Raw genomic sequence first — 7,806 nt, forward strand, 5'->3', positions numbered from 1 at the left:
CGTATTTATTAAAAATGACTACAGGTGTTAATTTCACCAAAAGAAAAAAAGAAGTTCTTCAGCTGCCTCACAACGTCTTCTATAGGGTCTGAACACACACAACACCAGAACACCATACCCACCAGGCCCCGGTCACACAGTCATAGAGATCATAAATAACGTACACAAACTTACATGATGCTTGATAAGAAAGGTATTTAGATAATTTGACTTATTCAACACAAACTCGGGACGTTTGCCAGTTCAGAAGCCTTCAGTGTGAATACAGGATGGATGAACTCGGGAGCATCTGGCTTATTATTTACGTCATGATGTGATAATGAGGCGTCCTTCCTTCGCTGAGCTATCCGGAGGCAAGTACCAAAAGGAAAAGCCACCTGTACGTAACAGTGTGAGGAACGTGCACTGTGCCAGCAGAGGAAACGCGTTGGACTCAACAGGACCTTGTTTCCTTTGATCTCATCACGGAGCCACCTGCGTCGAGCGTGCAAAATGACGAACTTAGTGGCCTTACGCCTCTCACCCAGCCTTTCTTTAGGTACTTAATCACCTTTAGGAGGATAGTTCCTCCTTTGGCTAACCTGCCCGTCAGCAGTGTGTGATCCCCGGTAAACCGTACTTATCAAACTAAATACTTGATCCGGACCAGGCCGGCAGCTAAAGATGAGGCTCTAAGGAGCCGGCTCAAAGCATTGTGATTTCAGACTTAAAAAGGACAAGCATCTTAGTAGGATATATGTGACCGCTCTGCACTGTTAAATCCCACCTTTACGTGACCCGGAGGCATCATAGTTAACTGGTGCCTGTCCCGGGGTTCTGTCTTTCTTTCAAAATACAGTGATATCAGTGCTGAAAAAGAGGAAATGCAGTTTTTCCACTATCCTAAAAAAAAAAAAGACTTATCACAACCTCTGGGTAGTTCAACAAGCAATCACAACGTCAATCAACTAAGCTAGCAGAAGGTAAAGTATCTAATAAAAGCATTCTGTTCATGCCCGACTTCAGATTTTTGGAAGTCGGGCATGAACAGAATGCTTTTACTAATCTGTTTTACTTGCTGTGTGCCACAAAATTAAGAAAATAGTACCTGAATGATGGAATAAAAGGAATGATTAATTCTGAAAACGTCTAATTCAATGTATTTGTATTACTTATTTGGATAATACTTAAATATTATGTAGATACTGATACATTTTGTCATCCATCAAGACAAAGGCAGACCTTCCACCTCAGAGATGGAGTCCGCCTGATTGGATTTAACCCATTTCAGCCAGCAGAGGGTGGAGGTACTCCAAGAGACCCTTCTCCTCCCAAGGCTTATTGGCTCAGAGCACCATTACCATGGGCTCTGTACAGCGCGCGTGTGTGTGTGTGTGTGTGTGTGTGTGTGTGTGCACCAACCTTCCAGGGAGCACAGCAGGAGTCGCTGTCACACTCTGATTTTCCCTCTGCTACGTCACTTGTAACTGTTTAGCTTTGTAAGTAAAGATCGCTCTACTGCCAGCGGGAGAACACCAACTATTCTCATACCCCTCAGGGCGAATAAGTCTGAGGATGTTTCCCGTACCTTGTGGTGTTTGTTGAAGAGGGGTATGTACTTAGCCTCGGCCGTCGTGGGGGTGGAGGGGTTTAGGTCTTTGTGTGTGCTCGTGTGGAGAGCCAGACATCAAAAAGACTCCAGCCAGAGGCGAAAGAGGGCTGAGCGGGTTAAAGGAAATAATTAGGCCTCCAATGGTTGCATCTAGGAGTGCATGTGGTTGATGAGAAGGCGTGTTATTGATAAATATTTTGGTGATGGCTAATTGTTTTGGGGTTTTGACAAGTTTTCCATCATTAGCACCCAGCTGGTCAACGCGATCCGAGTCGTGGTCTGTCCACAGGCAGAATATCGTGGTAATGTAAGTCCCTGTGTCTCACTGACTGAACTGTGAGTTGGACTGGCCAACAACACATTAACACTTCCTGCACTCACTTTGGACCTTGCATGACATCTACTACATGAACACTTCTTTGTAGCAACTCTTCATCTGAACACATTAAAGGAGCCAAGTGTACCTTTTGTTTTTTGTAGCACTTAAATTGTACTTATAACGCCACTTCTCTATAGTAAATTGTAACTTCCTTGTTTCTTGTTCTTCTGAGTTTGTATCCCTATGGTTGAATGCACCTATTTATGTCCAATAGCATTAGCATTCCCTGTTGTTGTATAACCTATTCCACCTTTCATATCAAACTGGTACAAGAACAAAGTATTATTGTTGATGATAACAACATACATTTACCCTTTTAATACATTACCCTTTATCATGTAGTTAACTGTACAAAAGTAAAAGGGTGCTGGTGGACGAGCAATTACATCCCAGTCAAACATTTTCCAAAACCCTCACAGCTATAATCTATTGGGATGTTCAGTTTGCACAGATCCCAAATATTTCATGGCATGTATAAATATGTGTATGACTGATCGATCAATAGCCAGCCATGGATTTACCTCGGTATCGGCACTAAATCAACTTGGACCGATAGGCCAACGTAATAGTAGCTTCTAGTGGAACTTGTGTGTTCTGATTCAATAGCCTTGCTGCGGCTTCCTCGCCCGCCATTTTCACAACATACGAAGTTATTGGCGACTCACTTCTGCTTCATCGCAAATATGGCGTCTGCTGAGGATGAGCTCAAGTCCACGGTTTGAATGTGTCCCTGATTTGGTGCTGCTTCTCCCGGTGTCAAATCAGCACATTTCCACTACACAGGTCGGTGGCTTGCCTTATTTCTCAAGTAGAACAGGGTCAAAGATTCAGTTTCCACAACAATGTCTGGAGGATCTGTCATCCTTTCTGACCCATCAGAGCGAGACACTATTGTTACCAGTATTGTCATGTTCTCTCTTGTTAATCTGCACACTGACATTAAAAATACAATACAATTCAACCTTTTTTACCTTTTCATCTAATTGTTGCTCAAAAAGTGCATACGCGCTCCTCCTAAAAATACCAAACTATTCTTTTAAAGAAAGTCAAATGGTGATTCGATAATGAGAGGAAAGCACGATGGACAATTATTATATCAAATTGTGAAAATGACATTTTCTTTAATAAATCAATATCTATATTTTTGTCTTTTATCTCACTTGTGTTGCCCCCCACTACGAGATCAAAACTTTGAATCAGTCTTATTTAGCATTCGACAGTACCTTGTTAGGCTAGCAGTTTCCTGCGGCTTCCTAAGTGAACATTCAGAGCCAAAGGACATTTCCTGCAAAGTACAACAAGGCTGATGAATTGCAAACAATGCACAACAGACAGCGGTGAAAGTAGAGGCCTGGAGCTGATCCAAATTGGAATCCTACCCCAATGTGACATACCTAAAAGAAACCTGAGGACAGTCAGACCTGCAGCTTCCATATCAACGTGGGTATTGGAAATATTTCCAATAGTACAGGAAAAATGTGCTAGAAAACAAAGTATTATTGTTGACGATAACTAACAATAATTAAAACAAAATTGTGACAAGGCTTATTAAGTCTGGTGCGTTTTGAGAGCAAAATGAAGAGGTCTATGAATAGCGGTGCTGAAAATGAGGGAATTCAGTTTTTCCTCTTTATCCTAAAAGGGGGTTAGAAAAACATAGAGACTTATGACCTCAGAGTAGTTCACACAGCAATCACAAGATCAGTCAACTAAGCTAGAAGAAGGTAAAGTATTTAATAAGAGCATTCTGTACATGCCTACTTCTAGTTTAACGTACAGCCAGAATTGACTGCGTCTGAGGAACATCTTGCTGAAGCAATAAATGTCCATCAATAGAGTTTCCAGCTGTTTGGGTTGTTAGTCATCATGTTTAGCTTTTCCTGCTCTCACCCGCAGGGTTTTACAGGCAGCCATTGTCTTTCCTTATGGAGTCCATTGCTGCCAGATCTCTCTACAGACAGTTGCCCTTCAAATGGAAATGATTTGTTCAGTCACAGTATGTTTATTTTTTAGCGCTAATGCAAAAACTAAAATCTTAATGAGTAGTGCGTAAAACAGCTTTACAAGACATCAGCAGCAGGTGCTGAGGTGAGCACAACAAGTGGATTGGGGTGCAGTCACCATGGTGAGAGCTGGTTCCAGGTCAGCTCCAGGACCAGAGCTACAGAGAACATTGCTCCACCAGTGGCGGATATTCCAATCAACGGCATCCCCCAAAATGTTTCACTTGGGGGAAAAGGCTTACTTTCTGTTGAATTGTTATTTATATTGAAAATAGTCTACCAAAATTGCCGGTGAGCAAAACACTGCTCCAAGAGCCCAACGGTGTCCGTCTTTGACACTTGTACTACTCGTATTATTGCGTTATGTGCATTGTCCAGTTCCGTATTTAAATATTAGGTGCCAAGAATGATGCACTGGTTAGATTCGTAGGTTCTGGTTGATTTTAAAGTTATTAAGATAGAGAACAAATTATAACTAAATACTAGGGCTGACAATATTATCGAATTAATCGCACATTTTGAAATTCATTCATCTCGATTAATGAATGTTGTTGTTGTCGTTACAATGTTGTTGTTTTTTTCAGTAACATGAGTAATCACTTTAGAAAGTGTTTTAGACACTGTTGTTTAATTGTTAATGTTATTTTAAACACCAAACTACACACATGTGATCATCTTGGACGAGCGAACCTCCTGCACTTTGCTCTCAACTCTCCATCATTTAACGGCTGTTTGAAGTGACAATAATGTCGCCACATTTAGGACGTTTCCAAGCCACGTTTTCAAACCACATCGGGACCGAAAGTAAACAAACATTGCAGGCATTAATCTTGGCCACATTAGACGCATAGATGAATGCGTTTGTGTTGACAGCACTACTAAATACGTAACTTAATCTTTGTTCGCACTAACATTCAAATGATGATGGTTTATGACTAAATATTCAGCACAATCTGCGGTCAGTTATGTTTTGGAAACGCAGTGAACGTGCCCCCACCTCGAGTCACATGGCACATTCAGGTTGAGTAACTTAACAAAGCTGCAGCTTTGCAGTAAAGTAAAGGGCTGTGCACGGGGAGGTTTGCAGTATTCTATGATGCGTTTGTCATCATTTCCTTGCTACGCTGCAGCCATAGATTTGCACATATTTCGAATTAGAACAACACACCAACATGGCCTGTGCCCTCCCTGTGTTGTGCAAGCAGCTCTTTGGACCTTCGGATTGCTTCCCTCAATTTTCTTACTTTCACCACACTAGAAAAAATATGGTATCATAAAGTGCTACTGCAGGTAAGGTTTACTGACAGTTACGAGATGGAATGCTACTCAGTTATGATTTCACAAGCATTTCATGAAATCTTACAGAACATTTTTCCTCAGACGCTAATTTATGACCCTGCTTAGAGGAGGCACAGCATGGTTTTCTTTGTTTTGCCATATGCAGTATTTCACTGTATTTCACCAGAGTAGTTTGGAGTGTTTACTTTGGTTGGCTTTTCATCGTATTTTGGCGTTTAATTTATCTTTGTGTTTCATTTTGAAGTTGCTTCAAAGTCCAAAGACAACATTTAGTACTGCATGACGGTCTGTCTCTGCTCTGCTGACATTGTATGTCACTTCCAAAGAATGTGAGCTTTTCCAATATAAAATGTTTTTGTCCAACTAAAAGTAAATAATCCGTGTCCCTTTCCTCTCCCTTTTGTAATTATTTTTAGTTTTTACAGATGCTTTTATCCAAAGCCGGTTTGAAATCTAAGGATCTGGTTTTATACAGCAGCTTTAGCTACGTTTTATACTGCTGACAACCAGCTGTATGTTTGATCAAGGGACACAAACACATTTCCATGTCCCTCCACTAGAGCTTTGAACCCACAGCGTGCCCTTTTGGCCCCGTCCCAGAGCCTCCCTCTCTACCGAGCAGTGCCCACTGTCGGTAAACCATCTGCTTTTTCTGTACACAATGAATCATTTTTATGAAGGAGGAAAAGGAAGACTACTTGCAACACGTCAGCACGTTCACTGTCCTTTGCTTCGCTTAATGTCACGCTGTGCTCGGGGCGCATGGACATAATCTGGTGTAAAACTCCTGGCCTCTCCTCGTCCTTTTTCATTGCAGATCTCTCTGCATGTGGATCAAATCAGAATCATCTGCTAATTGACAATTTACAGGCCTCGAGAAAATCCCTAATGGACTTGATATTAAATCCCCTTCAGTTATTTAAAGTGTCTTTTTGGAGTGCCTTGCCGAAAACCAGGCTTTTTCTTTTTTACAAGACGGGCGAGTTAAGCCTGTGTGTGTCGGAATGGGCCAGCCAGGCCCGGGCGGCCGTTAGATGGGATTATGGGACGACAGTAGGGAAGGGCAGTGCGACATGCGGGAGAGGGGAATGGCCAGATCTCCGTACAATGACTTCCAGATGGACTGCAGGTCCAGGTTCTCTCACTGGAGATACAGTACATACTCTGTCTGGTTAGCTTGTGCGAAGGGACTTCCACTGTGCTTCTTTATGATGAGATTCAATGGGGTTTTATGTGGAAAGTTAGATAACATAAATTCAAATATGGCCACTTGACCCTTTGATCCACTGTAAAAGCTTTGACCAAAAACACTTGAACTATTAAACTCAAGTCTGGGATCTTTGGTGCAAATGTATGCTACTTTTCCTTTGAATGAAGACCACCTTCCTTCAAACTGTCTGTTGTTTTGAGGACAACATTTCCAAACTGCAAAACAAGTTCAGACTTTGTTTGTGTTCTTTACAGATAGTGTTGGCCGCAGCAGCAGTCCAGTTCTGTTCTCTCATCACTATTAAAAGGTGAAGCCAGAGTGAGGAGGTCACAAATGGTCTATAAATTATTTGAGATAATTACTGATTATTCTTTTTCAGCCGCATTTAGAATATGACCCGTGTGTGAACCTGTGCACTGTATTGTTCTGCTTACTGATGTTCAAATAAATGGAGTCTTAAAAAATGTTTTGGGACCTTTTAACTTCTGCGCAATTCTGCAAACTACACAGTCACAAGCATTATATTTTCACAGATTGTCAACTTGGTTGATGAAGAATAATTGAAACACTAACCTTCCTAATGCCCCAAAACCTTTTATTCTTACTTTTTAAGCACATGATGTTTATTAGTTAATTAGTAGTAGACCGTACAATGAGAAGAGCATATATACAAACTACTATACATTGTATATGGGAAGTATAGATTTCAATTTAAGCAAACCATAATCCTTCGTAAATCAAAGCATTCTGATGGTGTTGCCTCACCCTTACTACACAGACTCTCAAAGTGCTGCACTTTGTACTACTGCAAATAACAGATTTTATCTTTAAGCTAACCATTTTGCAAAAGAGGCTGATAGTTTTAGGTTTTGGAATGTAGTTTTCATTCCAGAAGAACAAAGACGTTTGACAAAAAGGAACCAGACCTCCCGTTCCCTGTCAGCATTTACCCAACTTGAACAAAAGTGTCAAGACTCAAATCCATTTTGATGCCTTATTGACATCAATGAAAGCTGATCTAAGTTCACTAAAAAAACTCCCAGCATTCATTTGAAAAGGGTCAGCAAAACGGAAGACTGTAAATATGCAATGTCCATAAATACTGGTATGGCCCAGCGAATCCAATTCAATAACACTAAAGACCGAAACTGTACTTTGACAGCCAAATGAATGTCTAATGAGTATTATCAGGCAGGTTATGAGGATTCCAAGATAACGGGCTGGGGATTCGTTGATTTCAGTGGACCCTCTCTGTGAAGAGCCTCCCTTCATGTGAAATGCCTCCCCAGCTGAGAAAAGATAGAGAAAGAGGTGCTGACATGAC

The 7,806-nt window shown here is 41.2% G+C and overlaps 1 protein-coding gene across 2 annotated transcripts in view; it reads left to right on the forward strand.

Moving 5' to 3' along the window:
- The window catches only part of brip1 (BRCA1 interacting helicase 1), a 58,824-nt gene extending 51,874 nt beyond the window's left edge, over positions 1-6,950 (forward strand). For both annotated transcript variants that reach the window (XM_078098540.1, XM_078098541.1), the window contains exon 24: positions 6,737-6,950. The gene's annotated coding sequence lies outside the window, so the exon portion shown is untranslated. The remainder of the gene's footprint in view (positions 1-6,736) is intronic.
- The last annotated feature ends 856 nt before the right edge of the window (positions 6,951-7,806 follow it).

The sequence above is a fragment of the Gasterosteus aculeatus genome, chromosome 1, assembly GCF_964276395.1.
Source record: "Gasterosteus aculeatus chromosome 1, fGasAcu3.hap1.1, whole genome shotgun sequence".
In the NCBI taxonomy this organism is placed as follows: domain Eukaryota; kingdom Metazoa; phylum Chordata; class Actinopteri; order Perciformes; family Gasterosteidae; genus Gasterosteus; species Gasterosteus aculeatus.